This window comes from Chiloscyllium punctatum, unplaced genomic scaffold (assembly GCF_047496795.1).
Source record: "Chiloscyllium punctatum isolate Juve2018m unplaced genomic scaffold, sChiPun1.3 scaffold_167, whole genome shotgun sequence".
Classification (NCBI taxonomy): domain Eukaryota; kingdom Metazoa; phylum Chordata; class Chondrichthyes; order Orectolobiformes; family Hemiscylliidae; genus Chiloscyllium; species Chiloscyllium punctatum.
The window spans coordinates 298,990-317,276 of record NW_027309901.1 but is presented as its reverse complement, the minus strand read 5'-3'; the positions used below and the strand labels follow the sequence as shown (position 1 = coordinate 317,276).

Below are 18,287 nucleotides of genomic sequence, written 5' to 3'. Positions count from 1 at the left end.
CCACTGTGCCACCCACATAATATAAGGGGTGATCTTATGGAAACAAGGTTCTGAGGAGCTTGACAGGGTAGATGTTGACTCGATCTTCTAGCACCAATGAAGTCTCAAACTAAACATTACATAAGGGAACATTCATTTTGTAAAAAATGTAAAGAATTTTTTTCTCTCAGTGAATGGCTAGAATTTTCTAGCACCAAAAATTGTGAAAGTTAAATGTGGAAGGGGAATGGATCTGGTTGGGTTCGTCATCAGAGGGTCAGCTTGGCTTGTTGGGCTGAAGGGCCTGTTTCCACACAGTAGGGAATTTATGATTCTGTCTCAAATTATTCTAAAAGAGGGCAGATAGATTTTTGAAATATTGAGCAGTTGAGGGCTATGCGGATCAAGCATAAAAGAGGTGTTGAGGTCTGGGTTGGCCCAGCCATGATCTGATAGAATGGGGGAACAAGCCGAAGGGAATGAATGCCCTACTCCTGTTCTGATTCCTTGAGGCTCCATTTCATGCTTTTTTTATCTCCAAAGAAGAGTGTGATACAATGTGCTGAAGATCTCAGATGTTGTGAAAATGGTGTGTTTATGTACTGGATCATTTGGCATTGGTTCATCAATCACAGCTATACAGTCATGAGTAGGAAGGCAATTCCCTCCATGAATAAAGGAAATCTACTGCAGAGCTCACACAAAGGGATCCTTCCCCTCAGTGAACTCTCCCATCACATTATCCAACATATCAGCGAAAGCAGGACGCACAGTGCATGCTCGAGCCAACAAAGGGACCAGGGGTGATTGATGTCAGCACCGGACCAATGAAAGGACGGTGGGCGGAACTGGAGGACCAGGGGAGGTGGGTCCTCCAACCAATCAAAGTGAACTAGGCGCAGAACTAGACTAAACCACGTGGTTACCCTCGCGCGCAGCGGAGAGTCGCTGTAATGAATTTTCGGGAAGTTTTGGAGCGAAAGGATACGGTAAGGAAAGAAACAAATAAACAGAGGGAAACGGGAGAAAAACTGTATTGCTATGAGGGGAGAGGTTTTACAAGCATGTTGTGCACGTCGGAAAACACAAATTTGAACGTCCCAGTCCCGTGTTTGTAGTCAACGGGAAATTGCCTCAGCGCGGCTGCAAGCCTGAGTGAGTACCGCCATCTTTATTCGGGGCAACGATTCACTGGACACGTGCGCAGCCGCCATCTTTGTAGGGGGCAAGGTGCAGCCAGGCGCATGTGCAGCCTTTCTCTGGTACAGAGTCATTGGGCAGGATTTACACAGAGTACATTCAAACTCAGAGTAATGAATGTTTATTTCTGGATTTGTTTCGTCATTCATTTAAAGGACTTGCTATCGTAACTGAGTTTGCAGGTCATTCAAAATTGGAGGTATTGTGCATAGTGAAGAAGGTTACCTCAGGTTACAGTGAAATATTGATCAGATACGGATTAATTTTGATAAATGTGAGGTGCTGCATTTTGGAAAAGCAAGTCAAGGCAGGACTTATACACTAGGGGAAAGTGAAGACTGCAGATGCTGGAGATCAGAGCTCAAAAATGTGTTGCTGGAAAATCACAGCAGGTCAAGCAGCATCTAAAGATCAGGAGAATCGACATTGCGGGCATGAGCCCTTCTTCAGGATTGCTGAAGAAGGGCTCATGCCCGAAATGTCGATTATCCCGATCTTTGGATGCTGCCTGACCTGCTGTGATTTTCCAGCAATACGTTTTTCAGCCCAGGACTTATACACTGAATGGAAAGGCCCTGGAGACGTTTGCAGAACAAAGAGACCTTGGACTGCAGGTTCATAGTCCTTCCAAGTAAAGTTGCAGATAGATAGGATGATGAAGAAGGTGTTCAGTGTATTTTCCTTTATTGGCTAGAGCATTGAATATAGGATGTGGGATGTCATGTTGCTGTACAGGACATTAATTAGGCCACTTTTGGAATATTGTGTGCAATTCTGGCCTGCCTCCTATCAGAAGGGTGCTGTGAAACTTGAAAGGTTTCAAAAAAGACTTACAAGGATGTTGTTAGGGTTCGAGGATTTGAGCTACAGGATGAGGCATAAAAGGCTGGGGCTGTTTTCCCTGGAGTGCCATAGGCTGGGCGGTGATGTTATGGAGATTTATACAATCATGAGGAGCATGAACAGGGTAAATGAACAAGGTGTTTTCCCTGGAGTAGTGGTGTCCAAAAGTAGAGGACATTGCTTTAGGGTTAACGGGGCAAAAATTCAAAGGGGGCTAAAGGGCAACTCTTTCATGCAGTGGGTGGAATGAGCTGCCAGAGGAAGTGGTGGAGGCTAGTACAATTAAAACTTGTTGAAGGCATCTAAATAGACACATGATATGATTAGGAAGCGTTTACAGGGATATGGGCCAAGTGCTGGCAAATGGGAATAGACTAGGTTCGGATACCGGGTTGGCATGGATGAGTTAAACCGAAGGGTCTGTGTCGGTGCAATACGTCTCTATGACTGTGGGATCATAACAGCTTATACAGCTCTACTTCATCTCTGGGCTCCCTTATGAGCACTTTGCCAATATCTAGCTTGCTCAGTATCAAACAATGGGTGTATTTTTGGTCTGTTTAGTATTTTACGATTACTTTTACAGACATTTTTGTAAGTTAATTTTTCTCTGCCGCCCAGCCCCTGACGATGTGCTGCTTATTAATTTTCTTTCTGGAAAATCTTTGACACTCAAGAATTCTTTTTTCCAATAAGCAAGTGTATTTTCCTTCCATTTCGGACTATCAAATTCTGCACCATTTTCATTCCCTGTAATCTGTTTTGCACTGCCTGAAACATCAACTGTGTTTCTCCTTCCACAGATACCAGTGATTAATGCCAAAGCCCTGTTGCTTGTGGAGAGGGTGATGTTTGACTTTCTTGTACAGCTGCAGTTTGTGTGGTGAAGGTACTCCCACAATGTGATTAGGTAAGAGATATTACAGAGTATTCATTACAGCAACAGTGATGATTTGAAGATAATGTCCAAATCAAGAACAGTTTGTAGTTTTATCATCATGCTTATAATTTCACAAAAATATTATTGGGAACTTTAGACATAAGGTCAGAGACTGATGATATTAGGTCAGGTGACCAAAAGCATTGCCAAATAAGCAGGCTTTGAGGAATGTCTTAAAGGAGGAAAGCAGACCTGTGAGGTTTTGGCTGCGAATTTCAGAAAATGATGCTTTGGCAACTGTAAAAGCAGCCACACAGGTGAAGTAATGAATTAATAGATCATTGGGAGTCTCGAACAGTTTAGGTTGTCGAGGTCTTCACGGATGTGTGATGCGGCAAGCTAGGGATGATCACAATCAGGAATTAAATCAAGGGTCAGAATTTTAAATTGAGGGATGTGGGCCGGATGCTGGCAGGTGGGACGGAATTGGGTTGGAATATCTGGTTGGCATGGACGGGTTGGATTGAACGGTCTGATTCCATTCTGTACATCTCTGTGGCTCTATGTTGTTGATTATGAATAGGAGCCTTGCGATGGATCAACAAGTTTTGGTACGAGGGAGTACTTGGGCAGCAGAGATTTAGTTTTTCTTAAGATTACAGGGAGATTGAATGTGGGAAGCTGGCCAGGAGTGTGTTTGGATACTGACGTCTGGAGATAATACAAGGTGGATGACAGTATATGAGCTGAGACAAGGGTAGAATCAGCTAGAAATAGTGATCTTGGAGTGGGACTGGGCTGTCACCCTCACCTCACCTCTGAGATTCAGCTGGTTGTCAGGTTGTCAATCAGGGCCGTAACACAATCGGGAGCTGAGTGACCCTGGTGGAGCCTAAAATGAGTTTCACTCAGCTGGCTATTGCTGTGCAGATGCTGCTTGATACCCCTGTTGATGACATCTTCCATCACTTTACTGCTGATCGAGTGTGGACTGACAGATGGAAATTGCTTGGGTTGCATTGCCCTGTGTTTTTGTGCTGAACATCCCTGGGCAAGGTTCCACATTGTCGCTAGATGCCAGGGCTGGAGCAGTCCTTAGCTTGGTGGGTGGCAAGTTCTGGAGCTCAAACCATCAGTATTATTGCCAGAATATTGGTAGGGCCCGTAGCCTTTGCACTACTTAACCATTTATTGATGTTATTTACACTGAATCAAACTGGCTTAAAACTCACATCTGTGATGTTGGAAATCACTGGAGAAGGCTGAGATGGATCATCCCACTTTGCACTTCTGGCTGAAGATTGCTGCAAATGCTGTCATCTTATCTGGTGCGTGGGCGTGTGAGACCCCTTCACCAGTAAGGGTGGGGATATCTGTGATGTTTCCTCCAGTGAGTTGTTTAATTGTCCATCACCGTTCACAACTGGGTGTGGCAGAACTGCAGAGCTCCGATCTGATCTATTGGTTGTGGGATCGTTTAGCTCTGTTGCTTGCTGCTGATGCTGTTTGACATGAAATAGCTTCAGGAAATGGTTTAAGTAGAATCCAAAGAGATCAAACAAATATATCACAGACAAAAGATTAACTGGACCAGAGAATAGGACCCCATAAAGATTAACGAGGCTGTCTATGGAACCACCAGGGGTGGGAAAGATATGGAAATATTTCACGTCATTTTTACTGGAGAAAGATATGGAAGCTCGAGAGTTTGGAGAAATAAACAGAGAGAACTTGTAAAGTATCCATGTTACAGTGGAGGTGTTACTGGATGTCCTGAATCGCATCAAGTTGAATAAAGCCCTGGGACCTGATCAGATGTATCCCGGAACTTTGTGGAAATCTAGGGAAGTGATTGTTGGGCCTCTCCTGAGGTATTTGTATCATTGATAGCGACAGATGAGGTGCCATTATTTTTAAAAGGTGGTAAGGAGAGGCCATTGAACAAGAGAATAGTGAGCCTGAAGTCAGTGGCAGGCAAGTTGTTGGAAAGGATTCTGAGGGACAGGATATCCATATATTTGGAAAAGTAAGGAATAATCATTGACTGTTGTCAATGTGGCTTTGTACATGCACAATCGTGTCTCACTAACTTGACTGAATGTTTTGAAGTGACAAAGAAAATTGATTAAACCAGGCTGTGAACGTTGTTTATATCGACATTCGACAATGTTCCACAAAGCAGACTGGTTAGCAGGGTTACATAACATGGAATGAAGGGGAACAAGCCATTTGGGTACGAAACTGGCTTGATGGTAGGAGACAGAGGGTGATGATGGAGGTTTGCTTTGTGGACTGGAGGACTGTGAGCAGCAGTGTGCTACAAGGATCAATTATTGGGTCCTTATATAAATGACTTGGATGTGAATATATGAGATATGGTTAGCAGCTTTACACAAGACACCAAAATTGGAGATGTAGTGGACAGCGAAGAAGGTTAGTTCAGATTACAACAGGATCTTGATCAGATGGGCCAGTGGAGCAAGGAATGGCAGATAGAGTTCAATTGAGATAAATGTTAGCTGTTGGATTTTGGAAAGACAAATCAGGGTAGGACTGAAACACTAACTGGGAAGGTCCTGGGAAGTGTTGCTGAACAAAGAGACCTTGGAGTGCAGGTTCATAGTTCCTTGAAAGTAGAGTCACAGGTAGGTAAGGGAGTGAATGCAGCGTTTGTTATGCTCTCCGTCATGTTGTTGCTGTACAGGACATTGATTAAGGCTCTTCTGGAATTCTGTTTTCAGTTCCAATCTCCCTGTTCCAGGAATGATGTTGTAAAACTTGAAACATTTCAGAAAATGTTTGCAAGGACTTTGCCAGAGTTGGACAGTTTGAGGGCAGTGCATGTTTGGAGTGAGCTGCCAAGGGAAGGGGTGAAGGAGAGTACAATTACAACATTTAAAATACATTGATTAAGCCACTTCTCGAATTCTGTTTTCAGTTTGATTTTCCCTGTTCTGGGAAGGATGTTGTGAAACGTGAAAAGGTTCGGACAAGATTTACAAAAACGTTGCCAGGTTTGAAGGATTTGGGCTACAGAGAGAGGCCGAATAGGCTGGGGTTAATTTCCCTGGAGAGTCCAAGACTGAGAGGTGACTTCATGGAGATTTATAAAATCACGAGGGGCATGGATAAGGTGGGCAGCCAAGGTTCTCTTTCCTAAGGTTAGGTCGCTCCAAAACTAGAGCACATGGTTGAGAGGGCAAAGATTTAAAAGGAATCTAAGGGCAACGTTTTCAAGCTGAGTGTGGTGTGTGTATGGAATGTGCTGCTAGATGAAGTAGTGGAGACTGATAAAATCACAACATTTAAAAGGCATCCGATTGGGTACGTGAACAGGAAGGGTTGTGATGGATGCAGGCCAACAGCTGGCAAATGGGACTCCAGTAGTTTAGGATTCCTAGTTGGCATGGATGAATTGGACCGAAGATCTGTTTCTGTGCTGTATATGTCTATGACGTTAATAAACTAAGATGCGTTCCTCTTTTGTGGAGAGCAAGCTGCAGCACAGATAATATCCTTGGAGCTGAGAAGGTGAAGCAGTGATTTTGACCAGGTGCAGATTTGGTTCCAAGGTCTTGAATTTGCGGAGAGAGGTATTGTTAATACTGTCACAACTTTTCGTAACTACTTTCAAGTAATTGGCAAATAATACAAAACGAAAATGTGAACATTATTGTACTCAGTAAGTTCTGAGCATCTGGAACATTCTGAACGACACAGATTCAGCAGGTATTCTGAAATAGACTTGGAATTTTAATTTTTAAGGAAAGATTTGGGGGGCTGTGGGCAAATAGAACATAGAACATAGAACAATACAGCACAGAACAGGCCCTTCGGCCCACGATGTTGTGCCGAACTTCTATCCTAGATTAAGCACCCATCCATGTACCTATCCAAATGCCGCTTAAAGGTCGCCAATGAATCTGACTCTACCACTCCCACGGGCAGCGTATTCGATGCCCCCACCACTCTCTGGGTAAAGAACCCACCCGTGACATCTCCCCTATACCTTGCACCCTTCACCTTAAATTTATGTCCCCTTGTAACACTCTGTTGTACCCGGGGAAAAAGTTTCTGACTGTCTACTCTATCTATTCCTCTGATCATCTTATAAACCTCTATCAAGTCACCCCTCATCCTTCGCCGTTCCAATGAGAAAAGGCCGAGAACTCTCAACCTATCCTCGTACGACCTACTCTCCATTCCAGGCAACATCCTGGTAAATCTTCTCTGCACCCTCTCCAAAGCTTCCACATCTTTCCTAAAGTGAGGCGACCAGAACTGCACACAGTACTCCAAGTGTGGCCTAACCAAAGTCCTGTACAGCTGCAACATCACTTCACAACTCTTGAATTCAATCCATCTGCTAATGAACGATAACACTCCATAGGCCTTCTTACAAACTCTATCCACCTGAGTGGCAACTTTCAAAGATCTATGAACATAGACCCCAAGATCCCTCTGTTCCTCCACCTGACCAAGAACCCTACCATTAACCCTGTATTCCGCATTCTTATTTGTTCTTCCAAAATGGACAACCTCACACTTGGCAGGGTTGAACTCCATCTGCCACTCCTCAGCCCAGCTCTGCATCATATCTAAGTCCCTCTGCAGCCGACAACAGCCCTCCTCACTGTCCACAACTCCACCTATCTTTGTATCATCTGCAAATTTACTGACCCACCCTTCGACTCCCTCATATAAGTCATTAATAAAAATTACAAACAGCAGAGGACACAGAATTGATCCCTGCGGAACTCCACTTGTAACCGGGCTCCAGGCTGAATATTTACCATCTACCACCACTCTCTGACTTCGACCGGTTAGCCAGTTTTCTATCCAATTGGCCAAATTTCCCTCTATCCCATGCCTCCTGACTTTCCGCTTAAGCCTACAATGGGGAACCTTATCAAATGCCTTACTAAAATCCATGTACACTACATCCACTGCTCTACCCTCATCCACATGCTTGGTCACCTCCTCGAAGAATTCAATAAGACTTGTAAGGCAAGACCTACCCTTCACAAATCCGTGCTGGCTGTCCCTAATCAAGCAGTGTCTTTCCAGATACTCATAAATCCTATCCCTCAGTACCCTTTCCATTACTTTGCCTACCACTGAAGTAAGACTAACGGGCCTGTAATTCCCGGGGTTACACCTATTCCCTTTTTTGAACTGCGGCACAACATTCGCTAATCTCCAGTCCCCTGGTACCACCCCAGTTGCCAGTGAAGACGAGAAGATCATTGCCAACGGTACTGCAATTTCCTCTCTTGCTTCCCACATAATCCTAGGATATATCCCGTCAGGCCCGGGGGACTTGTCTATCCTCAAGTTGTTCAAAATGTCCAACACATCTTCCTTCCTAACAGGTATCTCTTCTAGCTTATCAGTCCATTTCACACTCTCCTCTTCAACAATACGGTCCCTCTCGTTCGTAAATACTGAAGAGAAGTACTTGTTCAAGACCTCTCCTATCTCTTCCGACTCAATACACAGTCTCCCACCATTGTCCTTGATCGGACCTACCCTCGTTCTCGTCATTCTCAGGTTTCTCACATACGCATAGAATGCCTTGGGGTTATCCTTGATCCTATCCGCCAGGGATTTTTCATGCCCTCTCTTAGCTCTCCTAATCCCTTTCTTCAGGACCCGTCTGGCTATCCTGTATCCCTCCACTGCTCTTTCTGAACCTTGTTTCCTCAACCTTATGTAAGCCTCCTTCTTCCTCTTTACTAGACATTCAACCTCCCTCGTCAACCAAGGCTCCCTCACACGACCATTTCTTTCCTGCCTGATCGGTACATACATATCAAGGACACGTCGTATCTGCTCCTTGAAAAAGTTCCACATTTCCACCACATCCTTCCCTGACAGCCTATGCTCCCAACGTATGCTCCTCAAATCCTGTCTTACAGCATCGTAATTTTCCTTCCCCCAATTGTAAAAACTTCCTTGTTGTGCGCACCTATCTCTCTCCATAACCAAGGTGAAAGTCACAGAATTGTGGTCACCATCACCAAAATGTTCACCCACTAACAAGCCCACCACTTGTCCCGGTTCATTACCGAGTACCAAATCCAATATGGCCTCCCCTCTGGTTGGACAATCTACATACTGCGTTAGAAAAGCTTCCTGGACACACTGCACAAACACCGCCCCATCCAATCTACTTGATCTAAAGAGCTTCCAATCAATATTTGGGAAGTTGAAGTCGCCCATGACTACGACCCTGTGGCTTCTGCACCTTTCCAAAATCTGTTTCCCAATCTGTTTCTCCACATCTCTGCTGCTATTGGGGGGGCTATAATAAACACCCAACAAGGTGACTGCACCTTTCCTATTTCTGACTTCAGCCCATACTACCTCCAGAGGCAGATCCCCCTCAAACTGCCTTTCTGCAGCCGTTATACCATTTCTAATTAGCAATGCCACCCCCCCTCCTTTTTTACCACCCTCCCTAATCTTACTGAAACATCTGTAACCAGGAACCTCCAACAGCCATTCCTGTCCCTCATCTATCCATGTTTCCGTGATGGCCACAACATCGTAGTCCCAGGTACCGATCCACGCCTTAAGTTCACCCACCTTATTTCTGATACTCCTTGCATTGAAGTATACGCACTTGAGCCCATCTCTGTGTCTGCAAGTAGTCCCTGTCAGTGCTACCTTCTCCACAGCCTCCCTACAGTCTTGGACATCCTGACACACAGCTAGCTTACTTGCTGGACTACAAGTCCGGATCCCATTCCCCTGCCAAATTAGTTTAAACCCCCCCGAAGAGTGCTAGCAAACCTACCCCCCAGGATATTGGTGCCCTTCTGGTTCAGGTGCAACCCGTCCTGTTTATACAGGTCCCACCTTCCCCAGAATGCAGTCCAATTGTCCAAATATCTGAAGCCCTCCCTCCTACACCATCCTTGCAGCCACGTGTTCAACTGCACTCTCTCCCTGTTCTTTGCCTCTCTGTCACGTGGTATTGGGGCAGATGTGCAGCATCTCCAGAGGGAGAGAGTACAGCCCCAATGGGCTGAATAGCCCCCAGGCCCTGTGCTCTGTGATACTGCCCCATTTACTGTGAATGATGAAGCACATCCCAGGGCAGAGAGAGGGATTAGCCCTCCGCTCTCATCACAATGGGGCCCGGCTGATTGACGGCAGCTCCAGACCAATGGGAGGAGAGTCTGTATGGTCCTGCAGCCAATGGGAGTGAATGAGGGGTGTGGCCAGCAAGACAACACCTGTCCATGAGCTGTGCAGGTGCAGTGTCACTGTTTGGGGTTGGGAGAGACAGCAGAGACTGGGACAGAGGCTGTGGGACCATAATTACAAACTCCTGGTAAATTAAAACCTTAAGAACTGTGGAAGATGTAAATCAGAAACAACAACCAGGAGGTTCTGGAAAAGCTCAGCAGGTCTGGCAGTTTCTGTGATGAAATGTCAGAGTTAAAGTTTCAGACCCAGTGTCCCTTCCTCAGAACTGATACTGAGAGAAAAAATGTTGGTTTATATGCAGAGGGTAGGGTGTAGGGGAGGGTGTAAGGAGTAAAGGATAGGTGGGGATAGAGCGAGAAGAAGGGTTGGATAAAGGAGTGGATAACGTTCTGGCTGGGGGAGGGCTACTAGCTATTAATGGAAACTGTTAGTGGCTAACCATAGGTAATGTGTAATGACAGGCTGTGAGAACAAGGACTGGGGTGTGGGGTTGGGGGGGCTAGGACATGGGGTTGTTAAACTATGGTGAGCCACTAACTGTCTCCGTTGTAAGCTGTTCTCCACAGACATCACTCCATGATTGGAGCTGCAGAGGACAGAGTTGCAGATGGGTGGCACGGTGGCATAGTGGTTAGCCCTGCTGCCTCACAGTGCCAGAGACCCGGGTTCAATTCCTGACTCAGGCAACTGTCTGTGTGGAGTTTGCACATTCTGCCAGTGTCTGCGTGGGTTACCTCCGGGTGCTCCGGTTTCCTCCATCAGTCCAAAAATGTACAGGTGAGGTGAATTGGCCATGCTAAATTGCCCGTAGTGTTAGATGTAGGGGAATGGGTCTGGGTGAGTTGCTCTTTAGATGGTTTGTCTGATCTAAAAACCTCTTAAATGACCTTCCCAACCCCCTCTGTACTCCTCAAAGATGTATCTTAAAGTTGTTCTCTTTAATCAATATTTCCAGCATTCGTGAAGCACTTTAGGAGAATTGTCAGTGTGAAAGGCTCCATACAATGAAGGTCGTTGTTGTTAATGTCCGACATGAGGAGAAACAGGAATGAACACTCTCATACCTGATGAACAGCAGCAAAAGCAGGAAGCACTGAGCATGCTCCAGCCCACAAAGGGCCTCTGGTGATTGATCTCAGTGCAGGACCAATAAGAGGATGGGAACGGGGCTGGAAGGCAAGGTAGTGCCGGTTGGTCTGAGTGAATGAGAGGCGTGGCTCCACTCAACCACGTGATAAGCTTCTGGATTCGTGGTGCTGGAAGAGCACAGCAGTTCAGGCAGCATCCAAGGAGCAGCGAAATCGGCGTTTCGGGCAAAAGCCCTTCATCAGGAATAAAGTGATACCACGTGATAACCTTCACTGGCAGCACTGTGATGTTGTGACCAAGGCATTAGAAATGTGTGAAGGTGCAGGGCATGGTTAAGGAAAGACATATTGACCAGGAAGAGAAGGAAATTTTAATGGAACGGGCTGAGACGTTTTACAGAACTTAGTGCACATCGGAAAACAAGAGTCCCATTGCCTGTGGAGAGGGTGATGTTTGACTACCTTGTACAGCTGCAGTTGGTGTGGTGAAGGTGCTCCCACAATGTTCTTGGGTAAGAGATGTTACAGATTATTCACTCAGCGACAGTGAAGAGTTGACAATGTGTGTGCAAATTAACAACAGTTTGTATTTTTATCATTTTTATAATTTCACAGAAATTGAGAATTTCTGACATAAGGCCACAGATGGGGATATTAGGTCAGGTGATCAAAAGTATTGCCAAATAAGCAGGTTTTCAGGAATACCTTAAAGGAGGAAAGCAAGTCTGAGAGGGTCAGGGTGCGAATTCCAGACTGTGTTGCCTTGGCAACTGTCAAAACAGCCAGACCGGTGAAGCAATGAATAAACACATCTTTGGGAGTCTGAAAGAAAATGAGTTGTCGAGGTCTCTCAGGTTGTGTGGTGCAGGGAGACAGGGATGTTCACAGCCAGGAATTACATCAAGCGAGAGAATTTTAAATTGTTGCTTGTAAATAGGAGCCTTTTGATGGATCAACAAGTTTTGGTACAAGTGAGCACTTGGGCAGTAGGGTTTTAGATATTCTTGAGCTTATATGTAAGTTGAATGTGGGAGGCTGGCCAGGTCTGTGTTTAGATAACGAAGTCTGGAGATAACACAGGGATGGACAAATATTTCAGTAAATGAGCTGAGACTAGGGTGGAGTTGGGTGATGTCACTGATGTAGAAATAGCAGTTTTGGAGTCACTCCCCCTCACCCATTCACAAATATTGTTCCCTGTCCTGTCTGTCCTTTCTGGTTACGTCCTTCTCTCCAATTCTGCTAAGAACTAATATTTGACCTCAAGGTTGTTGGAAAATCCTGCTCCATCTCCATACTCCCTTTCCTTTCTGGATTCCTCATATGTGGTGTCCATCCAGGATCTATCTTTGTCCCCTCCTGTATCTCACCTACATACTGCCAGGAGGTGACATCGTATTGGTTTCACATGTACACTGACAATGCCCAGCTCTCTCTCCCTATCATCCCTCTCTATTGCTCCACTGTTACTCATTCATAAAACTGGTTACCACTCGATTGGCTGCAATTTCCTCCAATGAAACACTGCAATGGTTAAACCCATTGCCTTCAGTTGCTATTACAAATTCCCTTCCCTTACTGCTGAGCCCCTCCCTCTCACTGGGAAATGCCTGAGGCAGACCTACACTCTTCATAATATTACTCTCATATTCTGACCCCAAGGTGATCTTCTGATCAGACATTGACACAATCGCAAACACCAGGAACTCCAATCTCTAAAATGTTGCTTTTCTCCACCTCACCCCAGCTCCATGCTATTGAAACCCCTTACCCATGTCTGTGTTGCATTAAAGTTGACAAATCTAAAACAGAACCCTTGATTCTGCAAATGACCCAGAGTCTGGTTCCAGGTTCCCTCATGATGGGACACATCCTCTCAGTATTTACCCTTTTATATCCCTTAATAAGCCAATGTGTTTCAATAAGATCCCCTCTCATTCTCCCCCAAATCCAGTGAGTCGAGTCCCAACTTCTTCAGCCTTTTCTTAAAAGAGAGTCCCTGCAAACCAGGGATCATCCCTGTCAATCTTCTCTAAATGCCTCCGATGAAGTGATGTCTTTCCTTATATAAAGGGTCCAAAACGTCTCTCATTATTCCATATGTAGTCTCACTCGCACTTTATAAAGTTGCTCTCAGGTATATACTCCAAACTCTTACACTGCAAAATCCCTTCAAACAAGGAACAACGTTTCATCTCCCTTCCTGATGACCTGTTGTAACTGTGTGCTGGCTTTCTGTGTTTCCTGCACGATTACCTCCTGGTCTCTTTTGTGTTGCAGTTTTCTACAGTTTCTACCATTTAAATAGTCCATTGTTCTTTTATTAACTCCTCCAAAATGAACAACTTCACATTATCCCAAGTTATGCTCCATTTGCCAACTTGGTGTCCACGTCTCCAACGAATCCCTCTCTGTAAACAGTTTATAATCCTTTTGGAAGTAAACTGGTCTGAATTTTCTCGGAGATTCCCCCCTCATTCTTCTCAACCTTTCCAGGGAGCACCGGGCAGTGTGAAGCATGCTGAGTTGCTGTCTTTTCAGAGAGACTCTTTGGAATGATTGGGAGGATCTTGCTGCACATTGGTCAGAACTTGCCCATCAAGCTGCATGAGCCTTTCACACCCCATGTTTTATTGATGAGGCACAGCAGCAGCACGGAAGGAAAGAAAAGGAAGAAAATCCTGCTGTCCGCATCTCACTGACTCTTGGAACATTCTCTTCCATGTGTCAAAGATCTGCCCTGTTCAGTCACATGAAGTCCCAAGGTGGAAACTCATAGAAACCCACACAGATTTCCCCCTGAACTGACTGCTGGTCTCCACAAGGGGTGATGTGTACAGTCATCCTGGACCAGGAGGAGGGGATGGTGTGAGTTTCTAACCTGACCTGACAGTGACAGATTTTATAAACTTGTATTACAGGATACTACAGGTGGATATTCAGATAGGAATCTCAGTAATTGTAACGCCAAACTCTGATTGAATTACTCCATTCATCAGGACCTGGATATTTGCACTGTGTGTGAGTATTTTGTTCCAGCTCAATTCCATTTTCTGCATAAAAATTCTCCTTTGAATCAAACCACCCTGTCAATCGATCTCCCCGAAATCTTCAATATGTGTCCAGTAATCCATTTACGATGAATTGATGAGTGTAAGGTTTAACATCCTGATGTATATGTTTTGTAAGCACTTGTCTCTCAGCTCCCCTCAATTTCCTTTGCTACAAGGAGAACAATCTCAGTTTTCCCAAACCCCTGATTCCCCAGTGTTTGTTTGCTCTCTGTAAGGCACACATCAGGATCGTGTTGGAACATTCTCCACTTGCCTGCATCAGTGCAGCCCTCAACAGTATTAAAGAAAACGAACATCCTCCAGGACAAAGCACTGTGCCTGAGTGGTGTCCCATCCACCACCTTCAGCATTCCCTCTCTCCACCCCCGATGCACAGTGGCATCACTGTCTAAAAGGTAAAGTCAGTATTGTCCTACCAGACCATAGGGCTGCTCTCTTATTAGGGTGAGATGTCTGGTGGTGGTTTAACCTGAAGGTTACCACAGCCCAAGCAAGGGGAGAGGTTGAGAATGAGAGTCCATCTATTATAGATGGATATTCTTGATATGTATGAACAACACCCATGTCCCTGCAACTAAAATCCCCCATTCCTTGAACCATCCTGGTAACTCTCCTGTGCCCCCTCTCAGGGACCCTGCCATCCTTTCCAATTTGTGGGCGATCTCTGGTTTGCACAGACCCAGCTACTCTGTGTTCCTGTGGGTGATGTCATCATTGAGCAACAGTTGCACTCAACCTCACTGTCTGTGAGGGTGGGAGACACAAATCCCCAAAACATTTGAGATGTATTTAGTGTGCACTTGCTATGCCATGATAGATGACACTTTTCCACAAGTACTGGAAAATAGATGAGGATAGTTCGGTGGTAGTTTTCTTTCTCACAGACTCGATGGACCACCAGAGCGTTTTTCTGTTCTGTTTACCGCTGAGATGTTTATTATAAGAATATGACAGGCTCCATTGGACATCAGGTCAGAAAAGGTAACACTAGAATAGATGACATGTGATTGGTCGATTTTCTTGGGAGGAAAGTGAGACGCAGAGGTTTAAGAGGAAATTCAGAAGCTCAGCGCAGGAATTGTAAAGGGCCATTATCAAGTGAGAAATAAACATTGGGCATCCTGAAAGGACATATAGCAGAGCTTTGAGAGACTGGAGGGGATTAGACATGGGGAGGATAATGAAGCTGGAGGAGATGCAAGTTGGAAAGGATTGTGAGGATGGAGGATGTTACAGAGATAGAGATATTTTGTGATAGAGGTTTTTGGATATTGAGGCTGGAGTGGAATTATAGAGATGAGGAGGATTTGTAAGGCTGGAGGAGGTGACACTGATAGGGAGAGTTCCAAACATAGAGGAATTTACAGAGATAACGAGTCATAAAGTTACACAGCATCGACACAGACCCTGTGGTCCAACCAGTCCGTGTCGACCATAAATTCGAACTGAACTAATCGCATCTGCCTCCACTTGGTCCAAGTCCATCCGAGCATTCCCTATTGATATACGGGTCCAAATGTTTTTTTTTCCTATTAGAATCCCATTCCCCTACCCTTCTGCTCTATATTTACACCTGACTAATTCACTCAACCCAATCATCCCTGAACACGATGGGCAATTGAGCACGGCCAGTTCACCTACCCTGTACATCTGTGGATTGTGGGAGGAAACGGGAGCACCTGGAGGAACCCACGCTGTCATGGGGAAGAATATGCAAACTCCACATGGACAGTCACCCAATACAGGAATTGAGCCTGTGTCCCTGGCGCTGAGAGGTAGCAGTGCTAACCGTTGAGCTACTGTGCCACCCTGAAATTGTAATTGCATTCACATCTACCATGTCCTCTGCAAGTTTATTCCACATGTGAACCACTCTCTGTGCAGAAACAAAAAATAAAATCCGGAACTTCTTTTTAAAGCCTTACTTTTTAACGTGAGAAACGTATGTCCCCAATCTTGAATCGCGCCCCCTCCTGGAAAGGGCACCTGCTGTTCACATTACCGAAACTCTTCAAGATTTTATAAACCTGTAATAAGGTCACCCCTCAGCCTCCTGTGCTCCAGTGAAAAAGGACCCAGCCTATCCAGACTCTGCTTATAACTCAAACCATCCATTCCCATCACCATCCTGGTAAATCTATTCTGAACCTGCTCCAATTTCATAACATCCTTCCTATAACAGCACAAACAGAACTAGACACAGTATTCCAGAAGAGGCCTCCCCAACATCCTGTACAACCTCAACATAACGTCCTAACTCCTATATTCAAAGATCTGAGCAATGAAGGCAAATGTGCTAAACCGCTTCTGAACCACCCCGTCTGCATGTGACACATAGTTCAAAGACCTGAACCCCTCGGTCTCTTTGTTCCATATCACTATCCGAGGCCCAACTTTTAATCAGTGTAAGTCCAGCCTTCGTTTGTTTTATCAAGATGTAATATTTCGCATTTATTCCAATCCAAAAATCACAAACATCCTTTGAGTATAAAGGCAAGTGGAATATACTTAAGAGTTAAATCAGTAAGGCAAAAAGGGGACAGGAGACCGCTTTGGCGAATAGGGAAATGGTTTTTAGAAATACATTAAGAGCAAATGGGTCACTAGAGAGAGAATAGGCCACCTCAAAGATCAGCAAGGCATCCTATGTGTGAAGATGCAGGAGATGGGGTTTTGGGGGGATACTAAACGTGTGGCATCAGTGTTTAATGTGGAGAAGGACAGATTTGTGGAGGTTGTCAAGATTAGAGATCGTGAGGGTGATGAGACAGGAGGAGATTGGAGGATGTTACAGAGATTGAGATGTTTGTGATACCAGAGATAGCGATGGTTCTGAGGCTAGAGAGGATTTCTAGAGATAAGGAAGAGTTTAGCCTGGATGAGGTGACAGTGATCTGGGGAGTTGTGAGCATGGAGGAATTCACAAAGATAGTGAGAGTTAAAGTCATAAAGTGATACAGAACAGAGACAGACCCTGTGGTTAAACCATTCCGTGTCGACCATAATTCCCAACTCATCTAATCGCCCCTCCCTCCGCTTGGTCCACATTCATCCAAACATTTCCTATTTATGTACTTGTCTAAATGTCTTTGAAACATTGTAATTGTATTCACAGCTGCCTCTTTTTCTGGGAGTTCACTTCACACATGTAAAAGTAAAAACAAATCCCCAATTTACTTTTTAAACCTTTCTCATCTATTTTCAAATTGTATGCACTCAGGTCTTGAATTCCTCCCCCCCCCCACCCCACCCCCGGCCATTCACCGTGTCTACACGCTTCATGGTTTTATAAACCTCTAAGTTCATCCATCAACCTCCTACGCTCTAGTGAAAAAGCATCCCAGCCTATCCAGTTTCTCCTTGTGACACAATCCCTCCATTCATGGCAACATCCCGGTTAGTCTCTTCTGAATCCGCTCCAATTTAATAATATCCTTCCTATAACAGCACAACCAGAACTGGACACAGTATTCCAGAAGAGGCCTCCCCAACATCCTGTACAGCCTCAACCTAAATTCCCAACTCCGGTACTCAGTGGTCTGAGCAATGAAGGTAAGTGTGCTAACCACCTTCTTCTACAAGTTCCACTCCTGACTCTGATGGACAGTAACTGCAGAATCAGAGTCCTGCAGTGATGTGTGAACTCTACACCACACGGAGCAGGGGGATGACCACTTCCCTGTGTGCACTCACTGGTGTCTCAGTCGTGTTGAGTCTCAGCAAATCCCTTGTCACACAGAGAGGGAAACAGCTCCTACCCAGTGTGAACCCGCTGGTGTCTCAGGGAGTCAGGATGACTCACTGAATCCCCTCTCACACCCTGACCATCTGAATGGCCTCTCCCCTGTGTGGGCTCACTGGGGTCTCAGGGAGTCAGGATGAATCACTGAATCCCCTCTCACACCCTGACCATCTGAATGGCCTCTCCCCTGTGTGGGCTCACTGGGGTCTCAGCAGGTGGTGCATTTGAGTGAATCTCTCCCCAAATTGGGAGCAAGTGAATGGTCA

At 45.3% G+C, this 18,287-nt stretch overlaps 1 long non-coding RNA gene across 1 annotated transcript; it reads left to right on the top strand.

The window, feature by feature from the left end:
• The first annotated feature begins 893 nt into the window (after positions 1-893).
• Positions 894-18,065, top strand: LOC140471851 (uncharacterized). Its single transcript, XR_011957219.1, has 4 exons — positions 894-968; positions 2,826-2,932; positions 14,127-14,226; positions 17,727-18,065. It is a non-coding gene; the product is annotated as an uncharacterized lncRNA (long non-coding RNA).
• The last annotated feature ends 222 nt before the right edge of the window (positions 18,066-18,287 follow it).